We start from the raw sequence: 15,586 nt of genomic DNA on the forward strand, positions 1-15,586 counted from the left end.
ATGTACCACAGTTTCTTTATCCATTCACCTATAGAAGAACATCTTGGTTGCTTTTAATTTTTGGCAATTATGAATTAAGCTGCTATAAGCATTCCGGTGGGGACATAAATTTTCAACTCATTTGGCTAAATACTTAGGAACTTCTGTTATTTAATTAGCTAAAGGCCAATGTCAGGAAAAAGCATATTTGAAGGTCCTTATACATTTAAAAATCAACCTATAATAGGTTTTGGTTTTTTATCTCATATGCCTTTGAGTTAAAGATAGAGAACCTTCACATCTAGAGTAATTACTAAAAATATTTCATGTCCATAGCAAGGCCAGGGAAATAGGAATGGGGGAGGCAGGTAAGAGAGAGCTGCACTGGACTCTGATAGGATAGCCATTCCAGAATGAAAACCGCGTGTCACATTCTCTCTTCTTCACTTACAAAATCCTAGGCCTGCAGGATTGGAAGGCACTTTAGAGTGTCAGCCAGTCTAAGCCCTGCACCTTCCAGGGAAGGAAGCTGAGCTCCAGGGGTATCAGATTATTGACTGACCAAGACCACACACACTATTAGTGAAGCTGCTCTGAAATCCAGGTTTTCAAATTCCTGGTCTAGGATTTTTTCTATTATACCAATTTCTTTCTTTCTACTATGCTGCTATTTCTGCACTTCTTTTTAACTGGAGAGTGTGTGTTTGAGAGAAATGGTCAATGCCTTTACCATTTATTGAGCACTTACTGTGTGGCAGGCACCCTGCCGACATTTACAGTCTAGAGGGGGAGACAGATGTTTAAAAGCAATGTGCTGTGTTTGTGCTCTGCTAAATACAGGGGGGGACACTGTGGGTGTTTGAGAAGCACCCAAACTGGCCTACGAGAGTCAGGGCAGGTTCTAAGAGGAAGTGACATTTACTCTGATATTTAAAGAATGATGAAGAATTGCCATTTTTTGTTGACTCTGAGATATTATCAATTGTATTATGCCTTATTTTATGTACCACTTAGAGAAAGAAAACATCACCAGTTAAATTGATATTTGCATCATCAATTATAAGATGCATTCTGATTTTAGAAATGTTAAAATATAGGGCTTTCCTGGTGGCACAGAAGTTAAGTTCGCATGTTCCGCTTCGGTGGCTCAGGGTTCGCCAATTCGGATCCCTGGCATGGACCTACTCACCGCTTGTCAAGCCATGCTGTGGCAGGTGTCCCACATATAAAGTAGAGGAAGATGGGCACAGATGTTCGCTCAGGACCAGTCTCCCTCAGCAAAAAGAGGAGAATTGGCAGCAGATGTTACCTCAAGGCTGGTCTTCCTTGGGGGAAAAAAAGAAATGTTAAAGTGTGCAGAAATGTGTCTCAGACTTGATGATACACCGTGGTTAGATGGAAGAGGGAAGAACAAGGGCCCAGAGGCGGGAAGTTGAGCATGGTAAAGTTAGAGGGTGGGCCTGGAAAACTGGGCATTGGGGACAGCTTTCTGCTCAGGACCCTGTGGACTTAAACTAAGGCCATAGGAAGCTCCCAAGGCTCTAAACTTGGGAGGAGAGCTGCATTTCAGAAGGAGCACACTGGCTGCAGTGTGGAGGATGAGTTAGAAGAACAGCCAGGCCCTTGTGCTCCAGACGAGAGAGAATGGTGCCCAGGCTCTGGTCGTTACAAGAGGAATAGAAGCAGATGGTTGAGTTTGAGGGATATTTAGGGGAAACATATAGGAGCTAGAGATGCCAAGGTTCGGTGGTTGTGGGGTATAGGTGGGAAAAATAAAGGGAAAAATCATGGATGGAGCCCAGGTTTCTGACCTGGTGCTGTGTACCGGGAGAGTGATAGATCGACTCCGAAGAGGATTGAGGCAGAAAGCTGCTGAGTATTTGGGACAGGTTGATTTTGTGGTGCTTGTAAGACATCCAAATGTAGAAATCTAGAAGCCATCTGGGGCTCGGATCATGACCACAGGGTTGATAAATGAAGCTCTGGGAGTAGGTTGGTTGAGCAGGATGAGTGTATGAACAAAGAGCGTCTGCAAGAAAACCTTAAAGAAGGGCAGAAGAGGAAGGCTGCCGGGGAGCAGGAAAGCGTGGCCAGAGAAGCCGGAAGCCCAGGAAAGGACTCCACCACCAGGGAGGCCGAGGAAGAGAGTGTCAAGATGGCTGAAGGGGCCACTGCGGATAAAGACAGCTGGGAGTTCAAGAAGATAAAGCTGAGAACATGGCCTTGGATTTTAGTATCAGGGAAGTCATTGTCATCAGTTAGCACAAAGAGGAGGGTAAGAGAAGCTGGCTAAGGGGCAAATGTTAGGTGAGGAAGCAGAGAGAGACAGCGTAAACAAACTCTTCAAGACTTTTGACTGGAGGCGAGGACCGAAATTGGAAGGTAGCTGGAGAGGAATTTGGGGTCAAGGAGAGCAGGGATGCTGTCTTTGAAGATAGTAGCAATTTGTGCATGTTTAAATACTGATGAGAAGGAGCTAGTTGCAGGGTGGCCACACAATCTCTAGGCAAGTTAGAAGTTGGAAATGTGTCTTCCTCCACTCTCCACACAAACACAGTGGCTGGATTCTCTTCTCTTGTGCACTTGGTGATGTCCATCATATTAAGCCTTTTGCTAGAAAGTATGTGAATATTTATAAAACAAAGAATTAATCTCTAAGATCCACTCTTATGCTTTGGGCCTTTGTGTCTGCTCTGGAGAGTGTCATGGGTTGAGGACTCAAGTACACAAACTCCCTGAGATGGGATCCAGAGCTGTGGAGGGCACCTTGCCTTGCCTTGCCTTTCTGACACATTGATTATGAGATATATAGGCAGGTATTTCATGTACTACTTGGAAAGGAAAAATGCTGCCAATTAACTGATGTGTCATTGATGGTAAGACACGTCCCGATGTGAGTGATGTTAATGTAGAAGAAATGTGATTCTTAGACTTGATGAAATACAGTATTAGCCTTAAATAGGAGTAATAGCAGTGTTGGACAAAGAACGGTGTGACATTCGTGTGTCTGGGATGGAACAACGAAAGACCCCGAAGAGCCACGGGAATCCTGAGCAAAAAGAACAAAGCTGGAGATATCACACTCCCTGATTTCAAAATATACTACAAAGCTATAGTAATCAAAACAGCATGGTACTGGGACAAAAACAGACACCCAGATCTGTGGAACAGGATCAAGAGCCCAGAAATAAACCTACACATCTGTGGACAGCTAATTTTCAACAAAGGAGCCAAGAACATAACAATGGAGAAAGGAAAGCCTCTTCAATAAATGGTATTTAGAAAACTGGACAGCCACAGGCAAAAGAATGAAAGTAGACCATTATCTTACACCATACACAAAAACTAACTCAAAATGGATTAAAGACTTGAAGGTAAGACCTGAAACCATAAAACTGCTAGAAGAAAACATAGGCTCTATGCTCTTCAACATCATGTCTCACCAGGCAAGGGAAGCAATAGAAAAAATAAACAAATCTGACGACATCAAACTAAAAAGCTTCTGCACAGCAAAGAAAACCATCAGCAAAACAAAAAGACAACCTTACAACTGGGAGGAGATATTTGCAAACCATCTATCTGATAAGTGGTTAATATCCAAAATATATAAAGAACTCATACACCTCAACAACAAAAAAACAACTCAGTTAAAAAATGGGCAGATGAGGGGCCAGCCCCATCACCAAGTGGTTAAGTTTGCGTGCTCTGCTTCCACGGCCTAGGATTTCACCGGTTCGGATCCTGGGTGTGGCCATGGCACTGCTCTTCAGGCCATGCTAAGGTGGTGTCCCACATGCCACAACTAGAAGGAGCTACAACTAGAATATACAGCTATGCACTGGAGGACTTTGCAGAGAAGAAGAAGAAGGAAAAAAAATGGGCAGAGGATCTGAATTGACATTTTTCCAAGGAAGATAGACAGTTGGCCGTAGGCACATGAAAAGATGTTCAACATTGCTAATTATTAAGAAAATGCAAATCAAAACTACAGTGAGATATCACCTCACACCCGTCAGAATGGCTGTAATTAACAAAACAAGAAATAACAAGGGTTGGAGAGGATGTGGAGAAAAGGGAACTCTCATACACTGCTGGTGGGAATGTAAGTTGTTGCAGCCACTATGGAAAACAATATGGAGATTCCTTTAAAAAGTAAGACTAGAACTACCATACAATCTAGCTATTCCCCTGCTGGGTATTTATCCAAAGAACACAAAAACATGAATGCATAAAGATAGATGCACCCCTACATTCATTGCAGCATTATTCACAGTAGCCCAGACTTGGAAACAACCCAAGTGCCCTTCAAGGGACGAATGGATAAAGAAGATATAGTTTATATACACAGTGGAATACTACTCAGCTATGAAAAAAAGATGAAATCTTGCCATTTGCAACATCGTGGGTGGACCTTGAGGGTATTAGACTAAGCAAAATAAGTCAGACTGAGAAAGTCGAATGCTGTGTGATTTCACTCATAAGTAGAAGATAAAAGCAACAACAACAACAAACACAGAGATTAGATTGGTGGTTACCAGAGGAGGAGGTGGGAGGAGGGGGCGAAAGGGGTAAAAGGACACGTGTGCGGTAATAGATGGTAATTAGTCTTTGGGTTGTGAACATGATGTACTCTACACAGAAATGGAAATAGAATGATATGCATCTGAATTTATATGATGTTACAAACCACTATTAACCTCAATAAAAAAATAAACACACGAAGTTTCGGGATGGGGAGATAAAGGCATTAGTGGCTCGAGAGTGGACGGTCTTTGAATGAGTCATTGACAGCAGTGGGACCAGGCAGACCCAGGAAATTGTAGGATGGTCGGGAAGTACTGAGGGTGTCCTGAGGTTAGGAACCATGAACTTAGAGTGGTGCCAAACTGCATGGCTGTGATTTCTTGAAAAAGCAGACAGTGGCTTCATCCAGGATTGAGAGTTTGCTGGGCAGTGTACCAGAAAGAGAGTGGGCAGAGGCCTTGTGGATACTGTCTGTGCAGTGTGGGGTGACAGGGGTAAACGGCAGACCCCGTGTTGGGAGACAAGAAATGCAGGCTGACTGGAATGGTAGTTAAAGGCAAACAGTAACGTCTCATGTTCCCCCAACTGTTGACTGGAAATATTTTTATAATGTTGCTTATATGTATGAGATATACGGAGCTAGGTGTAAACTTGTTTTACTCAACTATGAAACCAAAGAGATTTACAGATTAAGTTGAAAGAAAAACTTTATTCAAATAGCAAGATAAACATAGTATCCTAGATAGTGACATTTCAGGTTCAAGATGGGAACACTGTTGAGGGTCAGATTCTTTTGCACTTGACGTGTCTGCACTCCCTTCTGCATGCAGGGTTATGCTCAGATTACCTTCTGCATTTGGCATGCTCATTAGTGTAACCCTCAGGGTTATCCCTCAGCCTTCTGCTTCTCTTCTCTTTTGGAATTATTGTGAAACCGTTGTTTATGCACTGTGGTCTGACAGCATTTTGGCTTTCTCTTAACGCAAATGCATCATTTGCAAATTAGCCCACCTGTGTTCTTTTCCAATAAATCTGTAACTAGAGTGTAGTACTGTTATAGATACCATCACCACAAATCTTTAGTTACTCAGATAACCCAGAATGCCTCAATATATATGTTTTTAGATTGTCGTCAGAATTAAAAATGTATATAAATTCATGGACATCTGAAAATTCATTAATTTTAAGAAACACTGACTGAGAGCAGTGGTTCTGAAAGTGTGGTCCAGAGACCAGCAGCATCAGCATCGCCTGGGAACTTGTCAGAAATGCGAATTCACAGTAGCCCCTCTCCCTCCAACCTACTGAGTTCCCTGGGTGCGGTCCAGGAATTGGGGCTTTAATCAGTCCTCAAGTTGAGTCTGATGCAAGCTGAGGTGTGAGAACTGCTGCTCTATTTTTTTTTTTTTTTTTGAGGAAGATTAGCCCTGAGTTAACATCTGCCACCAATCCTCCTCTTTTTGCTGAGGAAGACTGGCCCTGAGCCGACATCCGTGCCCATCTCCTTCTACTTTATGTGTGGGATGCCTGCCACAGCATGGCTCGACAAGCTGTGCGTAGGTCCACACCCGGCATCCGAACTGGTGAACCCCGGGCCACTGAAGCGGAATGTGTGAACTTAACCGCTGCGCCACCGGGCCGGCCCCAAGACCTGCTGCTCTAACTTGACCTAAGCACCCATTTTACGGATGAGGAACTATGGCCCAAGAGGTATTGCTCAAGATCGCAGTTGATTTATAGGAAAACTGGATCTCAAACCTGGAACACTAGATTTTAGTCCAGTTCTGTTTCCAAAGCACAACACTGTCATTTCTTCCGTAGTTTTTGCTTTGTTTTCTTTGGTTTGGGTTGGGTTTTAAGAAGATGTTACTAAAGTTTTGGGTTCTTTTCATTTTGTTCCTTACAGTGCCAGAACCTACTAAGACCTGTTCAAGCCAGCCCCAACCTGCCGGTCCCAGTGCCAGTACTTCCACCAGCACTCTCTCCAACAGCAGCAATGGCAAACGTGCACCTGCCAGCAGCCAGCAGCCAGCTGCCTCCCGTTACCTGCCTCGAGAGGTGCCTCCACGCTTCCGCCAGCAAGAACAGAAGCAGCTGTTAAAGAGAGGTCAGCCGCTGCCTACAGGGGCTCTGACCAGTGTGAGCCCGAGCCAGAGTGCCGGGCCCGCGGGGGTAAGCCCTCCTCCCATCCCTGGAGCCGGAGCACAGCAGCATCCCAGCAAGCTCCAGCCAGGTAAAACCACATAGAATGAGGACTTCTTTTTATCTGGGACCGGTGTGCTGTTTTCAGCCTTGCGGCCGAGTAATAATGCACAGTGTCGTCCATATTCACTATATACATATAACAGAGCGGGCTAACTAGCTAGATGATTGGTAGATAGATAGATTTCAAGTGGATTTTAAAGTTTGCTTCTGTTTTCCCCTACTTATTTCTATTATTTCTCCCATATTTTCAGATGGCATTAGCTACTTCAGCTAAGTTTGTTTCTCACCAGAAACTCCATCAGTACATAAAAATCTGTCAAGGCAAATGCTTTAGAACCCTGCAGTGAGCACTTTTAAATAAAACTCTTTCCTCTCAATTTACTAAGAAATCTGTTTCGTGGCTGCACATACACATGCTTTGCAGGGAGGTCGTGGCATTTGATGGGGAATGGGTATTTCTAACTGTAATTTACTCAAACACTTTGAGCCAAACCCGCCTGATACCTCCTTGCACTCAGCCCCCAAGGGGGTCCGGGTTCTGATCCACCTGCTTCTTGTTGGCCTCTTTGCATGCTGTGAGATGTGGCTTTGTCTTTGCTCCCAGGAGAAATGACCACTTGCTTATTTGCTTTCCAGCTTCCAGAATGTTAACGTCTCTCATCTCCTATGTCTCCTATTCCCGTCTTCTTGACTTACGGATTTATACTTTCAAAAATTTCTTTACAGAAGTTTTATAGAAATTTTTGGAAGAGATCAAAGAACGTGTACTCAGCTGCCATGTTTCTCTGTTATTTTCTTAAATCTTTCTGTGTCAAGTAATTTAACTAACAACTGGCACTGGTTCCAGCATGGAAACCACATTTGCTGATGGTAGTGAAGTTAGGTCTGTAATTAGAGAAGCAGGGGTGTTTTGCATATTAGACTGGAGTTTAAAAGAAATGTCACAGTCGTGTTAGTATTTGTTTTCTTTCATGTGCCGCCTTTTAACACAGGGAATAATTCCTGCATGACCTGAAAGTATTTCTAGCAGTAGTTCTCAAAACCGTGGTGGATTTAGAACCAATGTTTTTAGGCAACTTCACCATGTCTCTTTAAATAGTAGTGTTGACTCTCACCTGCCAGAGTCCTGGTGGAGGGGCTGTAGGTCAGTGCTTGTCACCAAGAAGCAAGGAAGAGAAGAAGGATCAAATATATTCACTGACTGAAGACAGAGTCCCATCTACTCAGCTGCACGCAGTTTGTAATCAATCATACAGTTACTTTGTACACTGAAATCGGCCCTCAGGAAGGTCTCAGTAGAGACAAAGATTGTGTAGTCATACCTAAACAGCTTGATGTATTAATTTAAGATGCTTGTTTTGAAAAACTGAAAAAGAAATGTTTTTTCTTGGATTTGTTTTTTCTTGGTTTTTTCCTTGGCTCCTGCTTTTTTCTGGATTTGTCTCGTTGTTTGATTAGTTGGCAATATGGCATCAGTGTTCTCATCAAATGCTACTAGTGCGAGATGTCACTGGTACCTTAGATAAGCGGTAAATAATCAAGGAATTGATTCAGTAAAATTTTGGTATGAAAATAATTTTCTTTAATAAAATATTTGTCTGTAAATATTATACCCTTCTCCAGAAAGCTATTCCTAGTTCATTCTACTTTTAAAATATGTATAGAGAAGACTAAATCATCAATTTAATCATGAAGACTAAGTTATATATAACAACAGCTCAGAAAATGGAAGTAATCTATACAATATTAATATTAATAAAATAAGAGATGATTGACTTTGACTCCCTAGCAAAAATCTTTGACACCAATTTCATCTCTTCCTTAACAGTCTCTGGTATCATAGCCACGTGACTCTTTCTAACTCGTCACCTTTCGTTGCATCAGAAGTCCTCTCAGAAACCTGTCCTGGTTCCTCATTCCTAATCCACAAAGGTTCAGTTTCTCTGCCTGGCTGTCAAGGCCCTTCAGCCTTGTCTAGTCAACATTTTTCCTTCTCTTCTCCATGACCTACTTTCTCTTCTAATTGGAATTGTTTCCTTTCCCTGCTCAGTGTTGTCTTTCCCAGTACATGCACCCCTTTGATTGCCCTTCCTGTTTCTTTCTCTCCAAATCATCACCTCACCCTCCATGAACCCCCTTATGTATATCCATCCTCACTGCTCCTCCTGAAGCTGTAAGGTACTCAGTCTGCAACTTAGAACTTCACACTCACTGTATACTGTGTAACCTCTACTGTTGGCTACTCAAGTATCCTATAGGGAAAGTGTCTGAACTTCCTACTGTACGACTAGCTTAGCAGGTGCAAAGACCTCTGAGCCGTAGAAGACCGAGCAGCTGGCACTGCTTATGCCACCAGCTAGTACTTCCATTTCTCATCCAAAATGCGAGGTCATGATCTCTAGTCTCCAAAGTCCCTTCCCTTTGATTTCTGACCTATACGCTGTTCCAGAGAGCTTGTTTGATGTTGTCAGTGGAAGGCATTGCAGGAACACCATCCCATGTTGTTCTGGAATCAGCACAGGGATTGCAAGTGAGCATCAGCATGCATGGAGGCGGTATGGCAGAGTGGTCAAGAGACAGGCCTGGGGGACAGAGGTCTGATTCAGTTTCCAGACACGTGATTCCTGTGAGACCTTCGCCAATTCATCCTTATTTCTTGCACCTTAGACTCGTCTGTAAAATGAGAAGATTCCTGTTTTAGAGGATTTTATAAATGAGGTATTTGTTTCATACTTAGCACAGGGCCTTGAATATCGTTAAGTGCTCACTAAATGCAGATGAATAGCTGTTACTGTGGGACTTTTGAGACTTATAAAATATGCAACATATATGTACCCATCTTTGAAACACTATTATGGAGCAGGAATTTTTTTTTTTTAACTAACAAAATCTTTAAATGACTGAATTCAACAGCAGTGCAGTAAAGCTTTCTCATTGCTCTATGACCTGTGTATATTTTGAAATTTCAGTTGTCCTTCCTAGAGTGGAAGTATTCTGTCAACTTTTCGTTTTCATGGTGCAAGTTTCTTAATTCATATCCAAGTGAAATTTTATTAGTATGTTCTAGAACAGTAACCACATTTTCTTGCTGCATTGAAACTTTTCTAGATACTGCTTGAAGTAAAAGCTCTTATAACTTTGTTTTAAGTAATACATAGATTTTCATTGTATTTGTATCTGTGTAAGCAGGTTTTCACTCCTGTAGCCATTCCTACATTCAAATGAAAAATAGAGTTTCATTCATAATTCCATTCCTCTAACTGTAAGGTTAAATTAAAGAGTATGAATGCTGGGTCAGCAGAACTGAGATAGAATGACTCCAGCAGGGGCAGGTGAGTGCCTAATCCTTAAGAATTTAACGGCAGACTGCTTCCAGTGACAAGAAACATGAAATTGGGAGTTACTTCAGCCTAGCACGTTAATTCCTGTGTTATTCCCAAGTGTATCGATATGTGGGACTCCGCTCTCCAAGTTTTAGTGTGCTTGGCAGAGAGTAAAGAAGGGCAGAGATCCCTGGAAGGAGCTGTGGAGTCTGAACGCCTTTATCCTTGCAGTATGTAACAAAGCTGATCAAAGAAGCAGACATCCTGGTTTCCCCATGGCTGAGCATCTGACTGTGTGCCTCTTCCATGGGGGGAGGTTGTCGCAGCCCTTCCCGTAGTAATGGAAAGCCCACGTGTCCATGCCAGCAAACAGAGAAAGGACGTGCAGATAAAATTAAATGGTATAGGTGTAGAAATGGGAAAGTTTTAAAAGAATTGAAAACTGAATTGCTAGTATTTTTAGCTTTGCATGTATGGGTAAATTGTATATACTGTTATATAAGACAGCTGGTGGATGTAGAGAGAGGACTGGCCTGACAAGGATTGCTGTCATCATTCTTTTTCTTTATGTACCATGTGTTTCCTAAAAGGATGTAAGTCAGTAGGTCAGTCTGGCTCTTATAAAGTTTTGTTATGATTCACCTTATGATTGACATTGATCTGTCAAATTTGTTCATATAGAAATATTGCAACCCTAAGTTTTGCCGTTTTTTGACAAACCGGTACGCTAGCTTAATACTTTTTCACCATTTCTTTCCTTTTGTTACTCCATCAGAATGTTTAGGCAGCAGTGCCACACTGACCTTGCACACCTCTGAGAAGGGGCGAGAAGATGCTAACCTTTCAAAACTTTAGTTTCTTTAAGCGTATCTTCACTAATTCATTGAGCAAAACATTTATTGAATGTGTGCTAAATGTAGGGGATACACAATTCATGGCTAAAGTGTGTTGGAATGACCATTAGGTAAATAGGCAATTTACAGGGGCTGTGATAGAGATAACTGTAGGGTGCCATGTGCACACATAGAAGGGGCAACTGACCCAGACCAATTATGGGGGTCTGCCAAGGCAGGCTTTCTGATGGAGGCGATGTGAGCTGAGTTTAGATGAGCTGTGAAAAGCAAGTGACAGAGCAACCTGCATGCCCAAAGGCGTAGACCCACACTTACAGGGCCTCTTTGGGTAACAAAGGTGGTTCAGGGTGGCTAGGGGACAGAGTGCAAGGGGGCAGCGACAGGAAATAGAGCTAGTAAGGTTGGCTATTAGTATCACTAAGTAGTAGCAGTAAACTGGCACAAAACCATTTGTGATGATCAAGTCAAATTAAATTCATCTTCAAACTGTTCAACAAACTGCTCTTGGAACTTGACAGGCTGATTCTAAAGCTCATCTAGGAGAGTAAAGTTGCATAAATAGAACAGCCAAGAAAATTTTGAAAAAGAATAATGAGTTATGAGAAGGAGCTCTGCCCCTCTAGTAATGACAACTGCGTCACTGGGGCAGGAGTAAACAAACAGGTTGACGGAGCAAAATGGACCAGGGAGGAAAGCACGGATGCGTGGAGATTGAGGTTAGCAGGAAGGTGGCTTTCCAGATCACGGAAAACAGTGGCTCAAATCAATACAGTGCTTCGAAAGCCACGTGCAAAACAAACGTGAGAACTACTAGAAGATGACGCAAGAGAAGACTTCCAAATCTTGAGATGCAGTTTTTTCTTAAGCAGGAAGCCATGAAAAGAAAGGCTGACAAATTTGAGTGTATAAAAGTTACAGACTTTTGTACAAGCCCATAAATAAAACCTGAGAAGAAATACCAAGGATTCCTACAAATCAACAAGGGAAAAAAACAGTCAATAGAAAAATGGGCAGAGTTTGAACAGGCAGATCATAAAACTACTATAAATTAGTACTAAACATATTGAAAGATAATATTTGTGATCAGGAAAAAATAAGTGAAAATGAAAACAACACTGATATACCACTTTTCACTTACCAAATTGCCAAAACTTTAAAATCTATTATAATAACAACAGTACTATTAATTGAATGCTTACACTTTGCTAGATGCAACTGCTTTACACATATTAACTTGTGAGTCTTCACAATAAGACTCCAGAACAACCACGCCTGGCCATGAGAGTGTGGGAAAGGACAGCTCTTATTTGCTCAGATAGGAATGTAAATTGGTACAACCTCTATGGAGGGTAGTTTGCCAGAATTTATAAAAATTTTAGGTGATCCTGTCTTCCTGACTCAGGTGTTCCAACTCTAGGAGTATATCCTAGAGACCCCTGACATCACAGCTCTCTATTGCCAGCCTAAGGCTCGGCTTTTATTCTCTACGCTATGGCATGAGCTAATGATAGGGGAGTTGAGACTGTCAAGAGGCAATGGGGACAGAAATGGAGGTGACTGCTGCCTCTTTGGAACCATTAGAAGTGTAGGTAACGTTAACCTTCCAGTGACCACCATCATTGTGCCCTGTCACCTGGTCATAAAGAGTACACTGTGTTTGAGGACCAGCTGAACTTTTGCTAGGAACAGCAATTTAAACTCTTCCTCTCATTTTCTACAGGATTTCAGGTTCCATCGTCCCTCTCTGTGTTGGCTTAGTGCCACATTAACTCCACATTAACCCTGGGTGTTGTTGAGAGGTGTCACTGGTTTTGTAGCATTATTTAAGTCAACATTTATCACATTTTCTACCCTAACCCAGACTTCCAAGACTAACATGCAAAAATAAGTCCTGGCTACCTTTAAGGTTCAATAATGCTGATGTTGAAGTGAAACTCAATGAGTTTAAAGCAAAAATAGATTGTTATAGAGGGCTACCTATTCAAAATAAGGATGTTTTCCAGCATCAAGATGAGAGTGCCCCTTAGTAGTTGATACTGTGACTGCACTTTACATATCTCCTGTGGGTGATATCCCTCATGGAAAAACATGGTGTGCCCAGAGCAGCCACGGTGGCACAGGCCTAGAAAAGTCCTGTCCGGACTGGAAAGGAACTGAGGGGAGCCCGAAGAAGAGCGTTGGGAGGAAGAGGTGTGTGAGCATTTCAGTTGTAGCAAGGCCGGCTCAGTCCCGGAGGCCGCCGCCCCCAAGGGCAGGGCAGAACTGGGCGAGTAATAGTACTGAGCTGGGTGCTGGTTTCAGCCCTTGGGAGAACCTTGACTCCTTCCTCACTCCTGGCAGCACCGAGAGACGTGACGAGTCACCCCTGGCAGAAGGGCGCCTGCATGGAGAGGCCAGGGTTTCTTCAGCTCCGGGTCCAGGTTCTGTCTTTAAATAAGAACAGCTGGTCCTGAAATAAAACAGTGGCCTTCTAATAAAGTAATACGGGGCAAAATAGATTTTTGAATTCATGTATTGATTTTGAGGGTAGCTCATTTAGCCCATTGGCAAAAAATTTTAACTGGGAAGATGTGTTAGTATATAAATATAATGATTCACACTATGAAGGTTCCTGGAAGACATCATTTTATCATGTTGTTTTCTATTCAGAGTATGTTCTTGCAAGTCTACAGCGTAACTCCAGCTTGAAACACTTGAGAGCTTTCATCTTTTAAAAAAACTGTTTTTCATTGTGCTAAAGGCAGAACAATGGATTGTTTTGGTGACTGCTTTGTACATTTATAAACAGAGGCTTTGATTAATACATGGTGCTGTTCGCTGCTTAGATCTTTTTGAGATAGAGGCAGGAAAGTAATTAAGAAGTTGGACACTTGCCCGTTTACATATGGGGCTGCTGAGAATGTTATAGCTAGTGGTGGCATGCCAACTGGTTAGCGGCTGTTTAGGGAAAGCGGGAAAGAAGAAGAACGGAAAACAAAGGCCGCCGCAAAGAGGGGCAGTGTGTTTGCATGCAGCCAATAGGCAATATGCTGTTATTCTTTTGGCTGACTTTCAGAAAAACAGAAGAAAAGTGGCTCTGGTGCTCACTGTAACTGGGTCCTGCAGTGAAAATGTTTGTGCCAATTGAAAGAATTTAAAGAGGAAGGAAGATCGGTTTAGTGTCAGCTGCAGTTCGATAGCAAGGCTTCCAACTCCTCTGGGTGGCTGCGCGCCCTGCTCCAAGGGGATGACTCGGAGCCTGCGGGGTGGAGGGCATCGCAGCCCCGGCCCGCCGGCGGCCCGGCCTGCAGGTCGCCTGGGCGCGGGCCGGCCCCGGAGTCTCCTGGCCGCGCGGCGCCGCGGCGGAGCTGAGGGTCCGGAGCGCCGCGGGCGCCGGCGGGCCAGGTAGCGTCCCCGGGCGGGCGGCCCCTTCCCCGGGGCTTTGCTGCCCGCGGCCGCTCCGAGCACGACCGCGCGCTCGGCCGGGGGCGCCCCGCGGGAAGATGGCGCCGCGCGGCCTTGTGTGGAGGACAGCCCAGCGCGGGAAGCTGGGCCGGGACGCGGTCCGCGTCGTTCCGGCGAGCCATCTCCTCCGCCCCGCGCGGCCCGCTCCCCGGTGTGTAGACGCGCCGGCGCCGGCTTCAGGGGCGGGCTCCGGGCGAGGGGGCGCTGGCGGCGGCTCTGGGAGGGGGCTCCCGGGTTCCCAAAGGTGGCACGCTTGTACGGTTATGCCGCCCCGGACCGCCAAGGGGCGAGGATTTGTGCCATCAGCAAACACGAGTCAACGTACATTTTCCACTATGGAAGGCACTTGGAGTTATGTTTTTAAGGTATAGTTTATGATTTTGTAATTCCAGTTAAAAGGGCTGTGGTGATCAAAATGATGAGCTGTTTGTTAGTACTAATTAAGCATTCTGCACACTTCCCTATCTGATTGATTTGATACCTAATTACAGTTTTGCTTACTGTGGCTTTTGGAAGCTCTTTGTTAAATACTTTTCCCTGAAAAATGTATCTTTATGTGGTAACATTTTAGAATTTAAAAACAAAAAACAGCTTTTCTCTTTAAACCAGGCTATCGTGTTATTCCTTTTAATGTAATCACTTAAGACAGTCATGTTACGTAGGTTTTTATAGACACCTATTTTTAGAATGTGTAAATCATTTAAACAGCAGAAGAAAAGAGAATTTAACATTATACACAAACTTCATTATTTTTTTCTTTTTAAGGCTTTTTGGGGGAGATATTATTTTGATAATAGAATGGTATAGTGGAAGGAGCACTAAATTTTATTATGAAAATGCAGGTTTTAGTTCAGTCCTTGCTGCTTGTTAATTACAGCGCCTTTTCTAATTTGACCTCTCTGAGCCACTGTTTCCCCATCTGGAAGTGGACATAACTTGCAAGGCTCAGTTAAGTCGAGATGTATGGAAATACTCGGAACTTCAAAGTGCTGTGAAGTGGGTGATGTCCTATGGATATGAAGACTCTTACTTATAAACTCTCCGACTTGCTGCATGTCAGACGCAGGTAGATTTTAGCCTTCTAAAGCTCCTGGGCTGTCCAGGAAAGGCTAGAATACTGACAAGAGAATTCAGTCTTGGTTTATTTCAGAGCTCATTCATTTCACAATACCTCCTCCTGGAAGTCAGTCATTTCACATAGTTCTTTTAGATTACTACTAAAAGATAGGTTTGTGAATTAATAGCACAGTGAAGAGA

At 43.4% G+C, this 15,586-nt stretch overlaps 1 protein-coding gene across 4 annotated transcripts in view; it reads left to right on the forward strand.

Annotated features, from left to right (window-relative positions):
• TNRC6C (trinucleotide repeat containing adaptor 6C) overlaps positions 1 to 15,586 on the forward strand; it is a 98,488-nt gene that overhangs the window by 19,783 nt on the left and 63,119 nt on the right. For all 4 annotated transcript variants that reach the window (XM_046674873.1, XM_046674877.1, XM_046674875.1 and 1 more), the window contains exon 3: positions 6,410 to 6,736. The gene's annotated coding sequence lies outside the window, so the exon portion shown is untranslated. The remainder of the gene's footprint in view (positions 1 to 6,409; positions 6,737 to 15,586) is intronic.

Source organism: Equus quagga, chromosome 11 (assembly GCF_021613505.1).
Source record: "Equus quagga isolate Etosha38 chromosome 11, UCLA_HA_Equagga_1.0, whole genome shotgun sequence".
Lineage (NCBI taxonomy): Eukaryota > Metazoa > Chordata > Mammalia > Perissodactyla > Equidae > Equus > Equus quagga.